This window comes from Peromyscus californicus, unplaced genomic scaffold (genome assembly GCF_007827085.1).
Source record: "Peromyscus californicus insignis strain IS unplaced genomic scaffold, ASM782708v3 Scaffold_10__1_contigs__length_136768540, whole genome shotgun sequence".
In the NCBI taxonomy this organism is placed as follows: domain Eukaryota; kingdom Metazoa; phylum Chordata; class Mammalia; order Rodentia; family Cricetidae; genus Peromyscus; species Peromyscus californicus.
Window position 1 is genome coordinate 111,635,215 of NW_026294391.1, and position 16,262 is coordinate 111,651,476.

A 16,262-nucleotide genomic window follows, 5' to 3' on the forward strand; every position below is an offset into this window, starting at 1 on the left:
ACTAAATTGTTTTTATAAAATCAATATTAACCTTATACTAAAACCAAATAAATACCTCCTTACCAAAAAAAAAAGAAAAGAAAAAAAGAAAAAGAAAAAAGAAAGAAAAAAAATCCAGGCTAATCTCCCTGATGAACATAGATGAAAAATCTCAATAAAATACTTACAAACTGAAGTCAACAACACGCCAAAAAGTTCATCCATTACCACCCAACTGGCCTCATTCCAAATATACAGGTATGTTGGTTCATCATACATAAATCAATAAATGTAACCCAGGACATAAATAGACTCAAGGGCAGAAACCACATGATTTATTCATTAGATTTTTTAAAAAGGCCTCTGATAAAACCAACATCTGATAAAATTCCTGGAGAATCTACGGAATGTATCTCAACATAATAAAGGTAATAATAAGTCCACAGTCAACATCATGTTAAACAGAGAAAAACTGGAAGCATTTCCACAAAAATTGTGCAACAGACAAGGATGTTCACGCATCCCCTCCCCATTCATATAGTTCTTAAAGTCTTAGTTTGAGCAATAATAACAAGACAAGAGAAGTGGATAAAGGGAATACAAATAGGACAGTATATTAGTTAGGGTTCTGTAAAGGAACAAGACCAATGGATACACACACACACACACACACACACATACACACACACATATATATATATATATATATATATAGAGAGAGAGAGATGAGAGATTCATCTAGAATATATATAGATATAGGTATGTATAATGAATGTATACATATGTATATGTGTGTATATATACACATGAATACTACTTATCCTAAATATATATGTATGTATATATGTATACATATATATGTATGTATACCTATATATTTCTACATGGCTTATTAAAATATGTGGGTATACATATGTAGAAAGTTGATACACTTTGACTCATTGTTAGGATACTCTTTGACACATTGTTGTATAGCAGAGTAAATTTATGAAATAGTGGCCCATTTCTGAAATACTAGCAAATAATACTGAATGGATTCAGGATCAGTTAATAGGGCAAATTTCAAATTATTTACAGAGCCAGTATAGACCTCATTGGGTCACAGTTAGATTCAAGTTTATAATGTGGAATGTGTTTGATTTAAACCTTTTCTTAGTATAAGTTGTTGGTCTGTAGCTATGTTTACAGGCCAATGTGGATCCATGGTAGTGGGCCATAAAGCAAATATTACTATTCAACCCGGTAACAATATTAGGCTCCAGAGTTATAGTCATATCTCAGCCCATGGACCAAGATGCATCTTTGATCCATGTTAAAGTTCATACTGAGATGGACAGTAGTCCAGAATGGTCTAGATTATACCTCATTGTAAAAACATTGTGTAAAAAGCCTGATTCTAAGATTGTGATCATAGCTCAGTCTGTAGTCCAGCTTTGTATAGACCACATGAAATGGTAGGACTCGAAGTTCACTTTAGTTTTTGGACAATGCTGGGTTCATTTTTATTTCTAGAACTGAGACTCAATAACGGCCAGAGTTATATCTTGTCCTAGAGTTAGTATTCATAGTAATTTTTTTGCCTAGAGAAAGGTTATGCAGGAATATGAATAGCATGTTTGCTCAGTGATTCATTCACCAGGTTAAGTTTCAATCAGTATCCATAATAAGAGTTTATGCTTGGTCTGATAATTAGATATCAGTCTATAGTCAATGATAAGGCTCATCCAGTATCTAATATTTCAGTATGTTGCCATGTGGACATTATCTGTGGTATACTTATATTTGTAGCTTTGTATTACTACAGTAAAATACCTAAGGCAGCAAAGACATGGTTTATTTAACTCACAGTTTGGGAAGCTTAATTCTGAGATCAAACAGTCCTACTTATTAAATGGTTGGAACTCTTATTGGAATGGTAAGTTACATTCCAAGCCAGGAAACAGAGAGAGGGAACAGTGTTCCATGATCCCTTGAGGTCAGATCCTACCAAGGATCTCTCATAAGGCCTCAGCTCCCTGTACTGTCACTTTGGGGAACCACATCTTTACATTTGCACTTTTAGATGACAAACTGCACCAAAGCCAAAGGAGTGTCCTGAACTTTTTAAACCACAGCTAACATTTTATCTATGAACCACATGAATTTGTGGCCAGGATTTCAACTGTAAATATGAACAGGATTGGTGTGCATATTTGACTAAGTTCAAAATGTGACTTCTGAATTTAGTCAGTGTTAAGATTTTCTGTCTGTTAAGAGAGGTGTTTCAGTGACTAGTATTAGTCTTCATTCAGTGGACAAAGTATGACTCTGTAACTATGACCTCTGTTATTTCATTTTGGTCTTTGTGTTAAGTTTCTTTTTCTGTTGCTCTGATAAAAGCAACTCAAGGGAGAAAGGATTTTTTTATTTTGCCTCACTGTTCAAAGTACAGTCCATTATTTCAGGCAAAGTCAAGGCAGCAGGAGTTCAAAACTCCTGATCATATCACATTAATAATCAGGAAGCGGAGATGGATGAAAGCATGCATACTGCTCAGGCCCCTTTCTCTACCTATGTATAGTCCAAGATCCCATCCAGGGAACAGCCGCACCCATGGTGGGCAGGTATTGCTAGAGTTTTCCTGCCTGGCCCACAGTCAGGACAAATCTCTCTCACCCACCAGTCCCGCAGCCGCTTAGACCCGACCAAGTAAACACAGAGACTTATATTGCTTACAAACTGTATGGCCGTGGCAGGCTTCTTGCTAACTGTTCTTATATCTTTAATACATTTCTATAAATCTATACCTTGCCACATGACTCGGGCTTACCGGCATCTTCACATGCTGCTTGTCCTGGTGGCGGCTGGCAGTGACTCCTTCTGCCTTCCTGTTCTTTCTTTTCTCCTCTCTGTTATTCCCGCCTATACTTCCTGCCTAGCCACTGGCCAATCAGTGTTTTATTTATTGACCAATCAGAGCAACACATTTGCCATACAGAACATCCCACAGCACTGGCAGGTCTTCCCTTCTTAACTAACATAATTAAGATAATCCCTCACATGCATGCCTAGGAACTCATTCTGTCAAGGTGACAATTCTAACCACCATAGGCCTCTAGAATTGAATCTGGAGGTAGTGGTTCCACTTTGACCTTGTCTATAGTTTTGTTTACTGAGTGCCAGAGGTCATGCTATCTATTTAAACTTCCACCAGAATTTTGGGGTTGGCAATAGTAAGGGTAAAGGCATGCGTGAAGACTTTAAGACATAAAAGACTCAGCGTTTTTTGTTTTGTTTTGTTTTGTTTCAGAATAGTGATGTTTCATGTCAGTCTATGGATAAGGTTGGAATAGGAGACAGCTTGAATTCAAGTTGAAGAACACTGCTGTAGTGAGGGTTTGGGAATCAGCCTACTGACTTGGTTAGAGTTCAGAGTGCTCGTGCTTTATTGTCAGTTAGAAACTTAGGCTTTCATCAGTGTAGCAGGACTGCAGGGATCTGTAGTAGAGTTCAGTCTGTGCTGATGGCTGTCATGAGTGCTTCTATCCCCAATTTAGGGATGGATTGCTCAATCTTTAGCTATTGCTAGAAATGTTTGTGGCCACAAATAAGGTGACTTTTATTTATGGGCTTAAAGCTCTATGACGATATTAGTAGTCAGTCTTGGCCATTTTAATAATGTGAAGCAGGTTTTGATTTAGCCTATTTATGTTAGGAATCATTCTCTAGCCACCATTGGAGCTTGATTTTTTGGTCTACTGTAGGCAGGGTTTACAGGCTTCATCTCAGGTCAGTGCTCTGGATGTGGCCAGTAATAGCGCTCAGACCTTGACTCTGGTGACTTTAGTCTGAGTTCAGGTACAGAATTTAATCTGTTGGTGGGTTTCAGGCTCAGGATGTGAGATATGTTTGACTATCTTTGCCAAGTTTGTTTTAAGTCATGTTTAAAGTTTTGGTTCAGTCCCACCCCAGTTCTGGAAAGCAGTTTAGATTCTGCTATAATTTTTCCTTATGGCTAGGGTCAAGGTTAAACTATGGTTTGCTGGAGTTCAGATCCACTCTGGAACTAATATTTAGCCAGAAATAGGGTTCATTCTATCTTAAAGAGACAAGATTGCTTATTAGCCATTTTGCTGAATGTGTGTGGTGGGTGTGGTGGGATGGGGTGGGGTGCGGGAGTTAGATTTACTTTCAGGTTGAAAGATCTGGGTGGAGATTAAGATTATAAATTCAGTCTATGATAAGAGTTACATCTTCAGTCTGTGGTCAAAATTTGGGGTCTAATCTATGAGCAGTTTGAGACTTTAAAGTTTAGGAGTCAAATCAGTGGCCAGTGAGAGGGCTTAGTCTATCATAAGTAGACTATTCCATGGTCATATTTACTAGCTCCTTCTTAGTTAGGTTTGAATTTTGTCTTTGAATAAAATTTACTCTCAGTCTTCAGCCATATTCAAGCTCCTGTGAGTCAAAATATATCCTCAGATTTTTTAGAAGATTGGGTTACACTTCTTGGCCATAATCACAACAGTCTTAGGCCAAGTTTAGAGTTTGGTTTCTGTACATGTTTTCGTCTCTGTCTGAGTCCAAGTTTAGTAGTCATTCTCTTGCCAAGGTTGGAGTTATGTTCTGGTTAGTGCTAAGTCTGTGGAAATTGTAGCTGGTTTAGTTTCCAGGATCAGATCTCAGGTTGTGACTGAGTTAGGAAGTCAGTGTGCACTCGGGTATAGCTCTCAGTACTATGCTGAGCCCTCATTTTGTGTATGTGTGGGTGTGGAATTCTAACTATATTCCGGAGTTAGGTAAATCTGTAGCTTAAGTTCGTCATTCACCCTGGGAGCAAGTTTAGGGGCTATGTCTGATACTATATTGAATTAAAATTTGGTGACCATAGTTAGATTACAATAGTGGGTAAGGATTAGAGGTTTTGTCTGTACCAGTTATAAGTATATGTAATTGGGCCACACTTTGGTAGTTATGTGTATAGGTCTAGGAATTCAATTTTCTCAGGGTTAAGAATTCTTTGAACAAGGGACATCGAGATCATGATGGGAAAACGCACAGAGACGGCCAGCCAAACTAGTGGAAATGCATGAACTGTGGACCAATAGCTGAGGAGCCCCCATGCTACTGGAGTAGGCCTCTGGATAGGCAAGACAGTCGTTTAGCTTGAACTGTCTGGGGGGCCCACAGGCAATGGGATCGGGATCTATCCCTCGTGCATGAGTGGGCTTTTTGGAGCCTAGTGCCCAGGATATGACACCTTTTGCAGTCTTGGTGTAGGGAGGAGGGGCGTAGATCTACCTCAACTGAATGTACCAGGCTCTGCTGACTCCCCATGGGAGACCTTGCCTTGGAGGAAATGGGAAGGGGGGGTGATTTGGGGGGGAGGAGTCTGAGGGGTGGGAGGAGGGAGAAGAGGCGGATCTGTGGTTGGTATGTAAAATGAATGGATTCTGTATATGGTTGGCAGCCAGAGTTAAACAGAGGGCCTCTATTTGGGGCTGCCTGGGTGGTCTATGATCCAGCTTAGGGAACTTGCTGCTTTATCTGTAGTGCTTTATTAATTGTATTTCAATAAGGTTGTCATGGAAAAGTTTTAATAAGCAGATTTCTATAACTTAAATAGTAGAATGATTCCTACTTCTTCCCTTCTTCCTTCTTTTCCCCCTTTACTTCATTTTTTTTTCTTTTCTTTCAGAGTCTCAATCTGTATTCCAGGCTGCTCTGAAGCATGCAATATAACCCAAGCTGATCTGGAATTAGCAACCCACCTACCTTAGCTTCCCAGTGCTAGTATTACAGCTATGTGCCACCATGCCATACTGACAGGCAGATTTATGAATCTGGACCACCAATGTCTTGAGTGTCTCAGACATGTATGCTATGGTAGTAGTAAGACACACATACAGCTCCCAAATAATCACATGTCGACTTATACTTTCTTACAAAAGCCTAGCCTTAGCTTGGATTATTTTTAGACAGCTTTTTTAAACTTAAATTATCTTGTCTACCTTTTGCCTCTGGGCTTCTACCTTTCTCTATTTCCATATATCTTTTCTTTCCTTCTTATTCCATGTCTGGCTGTGTGGCTGGGTGGCTGGCCCCAAGCATCCTCCTTTCTTCCTTTTCTCACTCCTCCCTCTTCTATTTTTCTCCTTCTATTTATTCTCTCTTCCTGGCAGCCATGCCTATCCCTCTCCTGCCTACCTATGGGCCGTTCAGCTCTTCATTGGACCATCAGGTGTTTTAGACAGGCAAAGTAACACAGCTTCACAGAGTTAAACAAATGAAACATAAAAGAATGCAACATGTCTTTGCATCATTACACAAATATGTTCCACAGCATAAACAAATGTAACATATCTTCAATTAATATTCCACAACATTTCACCCTTTTTGTCCAAATAAAAATGAAAGGTTGTAACTTTAACATAGTAAAACTACATGCAACAAAAACATTTATCAAGTAAGAATTATAGTTACAAGTCAATTCATTTGTATTTAGCAAATTCAGAGAAAATACTCCATTATCTATCTTATCTTAGTGATTCCAAAGTATTGTAGATAATTTACTTTCTACCATAACTAAGGAAAACTATAACTCTAGTTTTTAACTCCATCAAAGACCCCAGAAGGATGTAACATTACCTAACAACAGAGGCATCAGCTGCCTGGACTGTCACCCTAAGTTCCTCTGTAACCTTGGGGTATCCATCTTCAGCCTACAGGCCTAGAATATCTGGCAAACTTTTCTGTGAAGCAGGAAACTTGAAGGACTGTCCTGCCTTGTTTTGGCAAAGGTCAGCAGTCACTTTCCTGTGTCCTTGCCACATTGAAAGCATATGGAGTTTCTTTGATGCCCATCATCCTTTTATGAAGTAAATTGGTGCTGACAGGAGCAGATGGGTCTCATTGTCATGAAAAACCTTAGATTATTAAATATCTTAAATGTCATTATTCTATAGGTCTTTGAAGTGTTTAGAAATCATCTATCTGTCTAAAATATGCCTGTTTAACCTTGAAAACATACCTAATGTGACTACAAGTTTGATTATTATAGATTAACTACTAACCACACTTCTTAGTTGAACATTGCATTCTTAAATGAGCTGCATAAGCACACTACAACAAAGAGTAGAAACATATACAGTATAACAAAAATAACTTTAAATTTGTATCAGTATACCAAAATCCATGCTAATGCAAAATATCTGAGGTTAATAGTTGCCTTCTTATCCTATTTTCCCTAAATGATAACAAACATCTATAACCCAACAAATAACCAAAAACCACCCATCTCATCTCTTAGGAATGTGGGCATCATCTTCTCTAGACTGCTTCTTGTTGACTGTGGATGAAGGTATCTTTAGAGGTCCCCGAGAAAAACTGAGATATTAATCAAGTCCTGGAAAAACCAAAAGTAACTTTTTGTTGATATATATGGCCTGGCAAGATTCAAGAGGTCTTCCCTGATCCATATCAATCCTGAAGGAATCCACACCCTTTTGTTTCCTGTGAAACCTCTTCTCCAAAGCAATGTATCTTTTAAGTTCCATTTTACTAATACATTTTTTTTAATTCCGTGTGGTGATATTTTATTTGTGGATCCCAATAAAACTTATCTGGGGATCAAAGAACAGAGCCAGCCACCAAATTAGACATAGAGATCAAGCATGGTGGCACATACCTTTGATCCTATCTCTCTGGGAGGCAGAGATCCGTCTGGATCTCTGTGAGTTCAAGGCCACACTGGAAAACAGAGCCAGGCATGGTGACACACGCCTTTAATCTCAGCACTTGAGATCTCATGCCTTTGCTTCCAAGTATTTGGGAAGCACACATGCCTTTAATTCCAGCACTAGGAAGGAAGTAAAATGGCAGGGCACAGAAAGGTATATAAGGCATGAGTAAACAGGAAGCCTCGCTCTGGAGGCTGAGTTGGTAAGATGAGGTTGGCTGTGGCTTGTTCTGTTTCTCTGATCTTCTGACTTTCACCCCAAAATCTGACTCCAGGTATTTTTTTATTAATAAGACCATTTAGCAATTTCTGTTATAATTCCATTTTAAAGTTAAGTCATTCTTAAAGTATATAGGATGGTTTAATTTAGTAGTCCAGTTTACAATCCCATGTCTGTCAGCAGTTGTCATTTGCTTATCAGCATTCAAAAAATTCAAAATCAACACAATACAATATAGGATCCAGACTCCCTGTGTATTTTCCATCTTTAAGTGGCTTTTTCTTTTATATTACTTTTACTCCCTTTAAAGACTTTATTATTTTTAAACTATTTCTTTCTTTCTATGACTATGTCCTTTTTCTTTCTTTCTTAAGCCTATGTACATTGTAAAACACACTGGAACCTGTTTAGAGGGTGTTTTTCCATCTGGTTCTGTCTTTACTGTGCATCTCTAGTGTTTTTTGTCTGTGTTAGCAAAAAACTTCTAAGTGGTAGTGTAGCTAGAGTTTTCCTGCCTGGCTCACAGTCAGGACAAATCTCTGTCACCCGCCAGTCCCACAGCCGCTCAGACCCAACCAAGTAAACACAGAGACTTATATTGTTTAAACTGTTTGGCCCAATGGCTCAGGCTTCTTGCTAACTGTTCTTATATCTTAAATTAATCCATTTCTATAAATCTATACCTTGCCACATGGCTCGTGGCTTACCAGCATCTTCACATGCTGTTTGTCATGGCCGCGGCTGGCAGTGTCTCCCTCCTCTGCCTTCCACTTCCCAGAATTCTCCTCTCTCCTTGTCCTGCCTATACTTCCTGCCTGGTCACTGGCCAATCAGTGTTTTATTTATACAGAATGATATCCACAGCATGGTAGGATATTCATACAGCTTTGGCAGCTGGCTGACTTTGTCTACTTTTTGGTCGTGAGAGCCAAGCCTAAAGCCTAAAGCTAGCAGCCTGGTTGGAGATGCATTTGACCAGAAACTGTATTTGACGCCCAACTCTGGAATGCCAGTGCCCTGCACTGTGGCAGGAATTATTTTTACTTAGTTTTTTGTTTCTATTTAGTGTGAAAAAAGGCTGTTAAAGTGCTCTGCTACAAGGCAGAGTGTTCTAGGAGCTCTATCTTTTTTGACTTATTTTATTTTTATTAAGGGGTTGGTGAGAGAATGTGAGGCCTCATGCATCCTAGGTCAGTACTCTCTGGCTTAACTACATTGCCAGCTCTTAGCTTTTGAGACAGGGTCTCACTATGTAGCTCAGTCTGGCCTCAAACTCCAAATTCTAGGAGCTCTAGCTTTAAAAAAAAAAGCTTTATCAGGCCCTATGGAAATTCAAGCCCCATGTTGGTATGTCAAAATGTTCTTGGTTGTTTTTTACTCTTTGCAGGGTGCTGCCACCCAGCTACCAAATAATCAAATAGAGGTTCATTCTTTCTTTTAAATGTCTGGCCTTAGCTTAGCTTATGTCTAGCCAGCTTTTCTTAAATTATCCCATCTACCTTTTGCCTCTGGGCTTTTACCTTTCTCTATTTCCATATATCTTTTCTTTCCTTCTTATTCCATGTCTGGCTCTGTGGCTGGGTGGCTGGCCCCAAGCATCCTCCTCTCCTTGTTCTCTTGCTCTTTCTTCTTCTCCTCCCAGATTTCTCCTTCTATTTATTCTCTCTTCCTGGCAGCCATGCCTATCCCTCTCCTGCCTACCTAAGGGCCGTTCAGCTCTTCATTGGACCATCGGGTATTTTAAACAGGCAAAGTAACACAGCTTCACAGAGTTAAACAAATGAAACATAAAAGAATGCAACACATCTTTGCATCATTAAACAAATGTTCCACAGCATAAACAAATGTAACACATCTTCAATTAATATTCCACAACACTGGGCTTTCCCCCCATCAATCACTAATTAAGACTAATCAATCACTAATGCCTTACAGCCTAATCTTACAGAGGCATTTTTCCAGTTGAGGTTCCCTCTCTCAGATGATTTCGGCTTGTGTCAAGTTGACATAGACTAGCCAGTACAGCACAAATGCTTGTTTCCTTTCTTGTTTGATTGTTCTCACTTCTGTGAGATAGGGTTTCATGTTGCAGCCAGCTAGCCTTGAAATCATAATCCTCTTTCTCAGCCTCCCAAGTGCCGGGGTTCCGTGTGTGTAACCCCACTCTGCTATCTCCTTTTTTCGCTCACATTCTCCCATTGTAGCTTCATGACATTTATTTGAGTGGTATTATCTCCATCGTACAGATAAGAAAACCTCTTAATCTGTCTAAGAAGCTTGAAGGAGTTGATACAGAACCAGATTGAAAATCCAGTGCTATTCAGACTCCAAGCCTGTATGTCTTTGTATGATGTAATTTTGTCTGTATCATATATGTGATATTTATATCTTACTTTGATTTTATTGTATCTCATTTTATTTTTATAACTTAGAAAAAGTGGTCTGCATTATTATTATCTCTTTTATACAGTTGGGGAAACATGTTCAGGGAGATGATTTTTTTAAGTATTTAATTGATTCTTTGGGAATTTCACATCACGTGTCCAACCACACTCATTTCCCCATCCTTCCTTGTCTGCCCCCACTTTTGTGACCACCCCTCCAAAAATGAAAATAAAAATAAAAGTAGCCCATGTCCAATTTGTGTTATCTATGTACTCATTGGAGCATGGTCGAATTCTCAGTGGCTTGCCCCTTCAATAAAACTGAGTCCTTCCCCTCCAACACACATGCCAGATACCATCAATTGTGAAGAGCTAACTGCAGCATCCCCATCACAGTTTTTAAGAGTTCTTTCTGATGGCTTCCTGTTTAGGCTGTCACTCTTTGGGAGGTGGGCTTGGGGTAGGGGTAGGGGTTGTCACAGAAGCCTTCCAGGTCTCTCTTCCTCAACTGCACATCTGAAGTCATCGATATCACAGCAAAAGTAGTTTCCTTGCTCTTTGCAGTCAGCAGGAGCACAGATCATGGGCTTACACATGTTTTCTGGCTACAGCACAGACCATAAACACAGGCCCTTGCTTCAGTAGGACCCCGTAGACCCAGATAAGGTCCTTGAAGGCAGCTGGACCATGGACACCAACCTAGGCTCATGTGACAGTGCAGGCTGTCCACATCAATATGGCCCTTGGGGGCAGCACAGTCTATGGACATCAACATGGCTTCAGGCAACAGGACAGACCACAGACATGTGCAAAGAGTTGGCATTGTAATCTTCCTGGTGGTGTGTGTAGGACATCAGTGTGGTGGGGATTTAACTATGTAGAGAGGAGGATAATAGGACTGTCCAGCTGAAGCACATAGCATGTTGATAGACACAGACAGGAAGCAAGAGGTATGCAGGGTGCACCAGTCAGATTGTATTACCAGTCATGGATAGTAGAGAACACTGTTGACATAGACCACAAGGATAATGGCAACTCTAGCATTGCCTCCCACTCTCACCACAGAATTGTGCTGGACACATGCTCTGAGGGCATGGTAGTGAATAATGAAGTAGTGGGGAACTCTTAATGCCTGGGGGCTACAAGGGCCCATAATTGCAGTTTCAGCTCAAGATCTCAGTTGTGAGGTGCATTTAACGAGTCTGGAAAGCTAAAGACGGAAAAACTTACAGACAGCAGGACTAAGGGTAGGTTCGGACGGAAGTGCTCAGCCTGCTTCAAGCCCTCCTGCTGCCCTTACATCTTCCACCACTATGCTTACAATATGGCCCGCAGCTGGTATTGGGGATTAGAGGATAGTGGATCCTGTTTTACAGGGAAGGTGCTGATTTTTCGGTCTACTAGACAACATACTAGTTGGCTAGAAACCATAGTCCCTGTCCTCGCAAAACCTAAACTCTCGGAGAGAAACAAGCATGCTAACTCCAAGTCTGTGAGCAAGTCCCCTCCTCTGTCTGGACTGAAGTAGGTTTCTTTTCTGTAAAATGGCGGTTTGCCCCTTAGAACTCTAAATGTTTGGTATTTCTCAACGTCCTGAAATAACAACCGTTAAGCATTAAGTCACAGAAAGCAGTGCATGGCACAGAGTCTTAGAGTGAGGCAACACACACTGTAGCTCGCCTGGGAAGCTCTAGAAAGGTACAGTAGCCTGAGCTACAAGCAAGAAGGCAGGCAGAGATAGGATAGGGCATTGATTCTCAGCCTGTGGGTCGCAACCCCTGGGGTCGCGCATATCAGATATTTACATTTCAATTCATAACAGTAGCAAAATTGCAGTTATGAAGTAACACCAAAATAATTTTATGGTTGGGAGGGGTCACCACAACATGAGAAACTGTGTTTAAGGGTCACAGCATTAGAAAGGTTGAGAAGAACTGGGACAGGGAATAAGGCCTTAGATTTCTTGTTGGTACTAAAACTTTTCCGTTCTGACCCATTTCTTGAGTTAGCCTCTTGCGGTCACCCCTGTGCTCATTCAGCACTCAGTGCCTTGCTGCTAATCGATTTGAGTGAAGAATTTATCAACAGAAACAACTTAGTGCTGTCTCCCATCCTGTCTCCACGTAATACCTTGGAGAGGAAAGTCAGTGAAGGCCAAGGAAGGACTAGCTTCCTAAAACACTCTGCCTGTAGGGCCTCAGTGGGACAGAAGGCCCCTAATGGCGAGAGGACTGTAGTGTTGCTGTTAGCGAACGAAGGGCAGCGTTTGCTACATGCCAGGCACTGTTCCAAGTGCCTTACAAGCAACGGCATTTGTCTTTATAATAATCTTACCCGAATGGAACTACGATGGTCTCCATTGTACAGTTGTAGAAATGGAAACTTGTGAAACATTGTATAACCCTTTTTCTCAGTATTCTCTCGGTCTACCTGGAGCCTTTCTAATGATGAATCCCACGTGTGGATAGTATTTAATAAAAAAAAAAAGCTTCTGGTGTTTCAGATAAAAGACTCATTCTAGTATTTTGAGGACTCAAGAGTTAGGCACCCTACAAACCTAGCCAACCAGGGCTAGCCGATCATCTTTCTCAAAGAGTCCTTAAAGGGACTTTCTTTTCCCGCCCCAGGCAGCCAGCATTGAGGGGGAAGGGTGCTTACTTTAAAAGAAAAGGCCTCTCCGGATCCAAGAACATGAAAAGGAAGCAACATGAATGAACAGTCCAGGCAGGGCAGAAACCTAACTTTGGGGCTAAGATGGTCCACGCGGTGAAACACAAGTTCAGGCGGACCTTAAACAAAAGTCCTAAAATATCCTTATAGAAGAAAGTACTATTTACTCCTCCCAGGAGCACACCTCCGAATTCATATGAGTCTGCAAAGTTTCAAGCGGAGCTGACGGGCTTGTGGTGATCTCTGGCGCCACCTGGTGGACAAAAGAGGCAGTGAGTCAGGATACAGACAATTGGGCCGTTAAGTTTGGAGGGGAAGGTGGGATATGAAGTTGATTTGGATGAGGAGTCAGGGGTCAGGCACTGAGGGGAATTAGAGAGTGTTAGGACTAACTAGGGGCCCCAAAAGGCAGGCGGATAAGGAAAACGACTCAAGGAATATGGAATGTGCTTGGTCTCCAGGCTCGTCTGTAATAGCATCAAATGGTTCATATTTACTGCTCACACTGTGCTTACTAAGAACTTTATATGCATTTCTTCCCATTTGAGTCAAACAACCGCTTACCACACAATCTCCACTTCTCAAATATGTAAACCGAGACTTGGAATGGTTAAATAACTTTCAGAGCTATTTAGTAGCAGGTTGTTCAAGCTTTTAATCAGTATGCTATAAATTGTAGCTGCTGTCCATCACACTTGTGATGACATGATGAAATTTGAAATATCAAGAAGGTGCCTTGAGTACTTTGAGTCTGTGTCAAGGAGGCTATGATGCCAGTGATAGAAAAGAGAGGGAGAAATGTCATACATACTACTGACTTGAACATCTCTACCTTCAAACATATTACCAAAGGAAAAGGTGATCCAGTGCCAAGCCACATAGTTCTTTAGCACATTTTAATCACCTCCTCTCCCCAGGGCTTGTGTGACATAGGGCATCGCCATTCCACAGCACAGAACCAGCATGCTAGTGTTATTGTATCTTCTCAAACTACACATCACATCCTCTCAAGTCCTCAGGTGGGAGAGTACATTGGTACACATTTTAAAACACAGGGCTCTGTAGGAAACCAAAGACCAACTGGAGAAATAGGGAAGATCTTGGTTGAAGGGAGTGGGGACAAGGCAATCAGTTAGTATTGAGCACTGATGTATTCCAGCTAGATATTAAACTGAGTACTGAACATCAGAACCTACGGGATTGTCCTAGAGTCTGAGCAAGCTGTGTAAGTAGTAGAGCTGTTTTTAGAGGATGAATGGAGACAAGTAGGTTAGGCAACTGCTCTCTTCAAAGCTCATCAGCAGAGGGACTCTCTGTGACCACTAAATAAGAAAAGGTAATTTTTTTACAGAAAATGTTCAGGTAGATGAGAAGTGAAGATAATATAATGAAATTTCTTCTAGTCATCCTCAAGTTGTAATTATTATTCACACAGAGTCAATCTTATTTTATGGTCCTTTCATCGAGCCCCACCCACCAAACTGCATTATTTTAAGCAAATACCTTACTTAATTCAGAAAGCATTTCTAAAACACAGAATTTTAACAGAACAATGCTTTTCACCAGATCTACAAAATTAATTCCAATAATTATATATTCCTACACACACAGTTTCTATTAAAACTTCTCTATCATCTCATATAATTCCTCTTTTCTTATTTCTTGATATGTATCTTATATGTGGAAATGTATACTTTTCATATATAGCCTTATAGCCCTTGACAGATTTGTTACATGGGTACACATTTGTATAATCAAAATGTATTCTAATGTGGTCATGTCAAGTTTTCACTACTGCCTACACCTATGAGACTTTAAATGGTTTCACATCATTTTGTGGCTCACATTTATCTGATGAATAAAGATGTTGAAGAGCACCTTTTTGCAGAGCAAATTGGGATGTCCACCTTTCCTTTGCTTATATTTTGTCTTTCTATGTTCTGGATACATAGAAGATTATATGTCTTCTAGTTTATGGTTAGACCTTTTGGTCTTTATGTTTTAAAGGCTTTAATTTTTCTAGTAAAGGCAAAAATGTCATAAAATATACATTAATGGGATACTGGGTAATATTTTGTATATATACACCCTGTGTAATGCTTAAACCAGGCTAAACATGTTTATCTCCTCAAATGTTTGTCCATTCTTGGTGGTGAGACTGCTCAACACCCTTCCTTCTGTTTTTTGAGATGTTCATTCATAACCATCACCTGAGGCCACTTACTGTACAGTAGTACACCTGAACTTGCCACTAACTGACTTATCATTCATTCATCACCTTTGCTTATCCTTTCCTGACTGCATTCTCCACAACCCCCGAGAACCCCATTCTACTCTTGGCTTCCATAGAAGCACCACTTTTAGGCCCTGTGATACTTGTCTTTCTGGGCCTGGTTGATGTCACTTAGCATAACGATTCCCTACTCGTATCCATGCTATTAGGGTTTTGTCCCCTTCAGCTTGGGAACCTGTAATACCACATAGGTTAGGTTCAAGTTTATAAATCATAACTTCTGCATTTTCATTCTTACATTTTGCTAAACTCCAGTCTGTTGAAAAACAGTTTTTTTTTTAATAAGGTTGTTATGCCTATATAACAATTTGGTGGTTTTATTTTTTCTTTGAATTAAAAGGTATTCTTAGCCAAAATGAAGCTAAAATCTTCTTTATTTTTTCAAAGATTTATTTATTTTTATTTTATGTGTACTGGTATTTGGTCTGTGTGAATGTCTGTGTACCATGTGCATGCAGTGCCCATAGAGTCCAGAAAAGGGCAGTGTATCCTCTGGAACTGGAGTTACAGATCTCTGTGAGCCACCATGTGGGTGCTGAAAATTGAACCCAGGTCCTCTGGAAGAACAACAAGTGCTCTTAAACAGTGAGCCATCTCTCCAGCCGATCTTTAACATTTTGTTGGTTCTTCATGTGTTCTTCTTAAGAAATATGTTTCCTTGAAAAAATGAAAACATTATTCTATTTTTCCTAGGATTAATTGATGTTTGTTTATAATGCAAGGTAGTTGTTACAGTTATTTTCTTCCATATGAGGGTTCACTTGGCCTAGTCTTATCTTTCTACTGCCGAGTGGTAGTGGTGTCTGCAATAAACATTAGTAGACATATTTCTTAGGCTCTATTTTAATATTCATTTTAACATTAACTTACCAATTTTTGGATCTTTACTAGTGTGAATAAAATGGGAAATAATTTACACATTTACAATTTGGAGTCCTCCCATGTATTCAACTGGAATATTTTTACATTCATTTAGGTCTGCTCTAGTTTCTCTTGCCA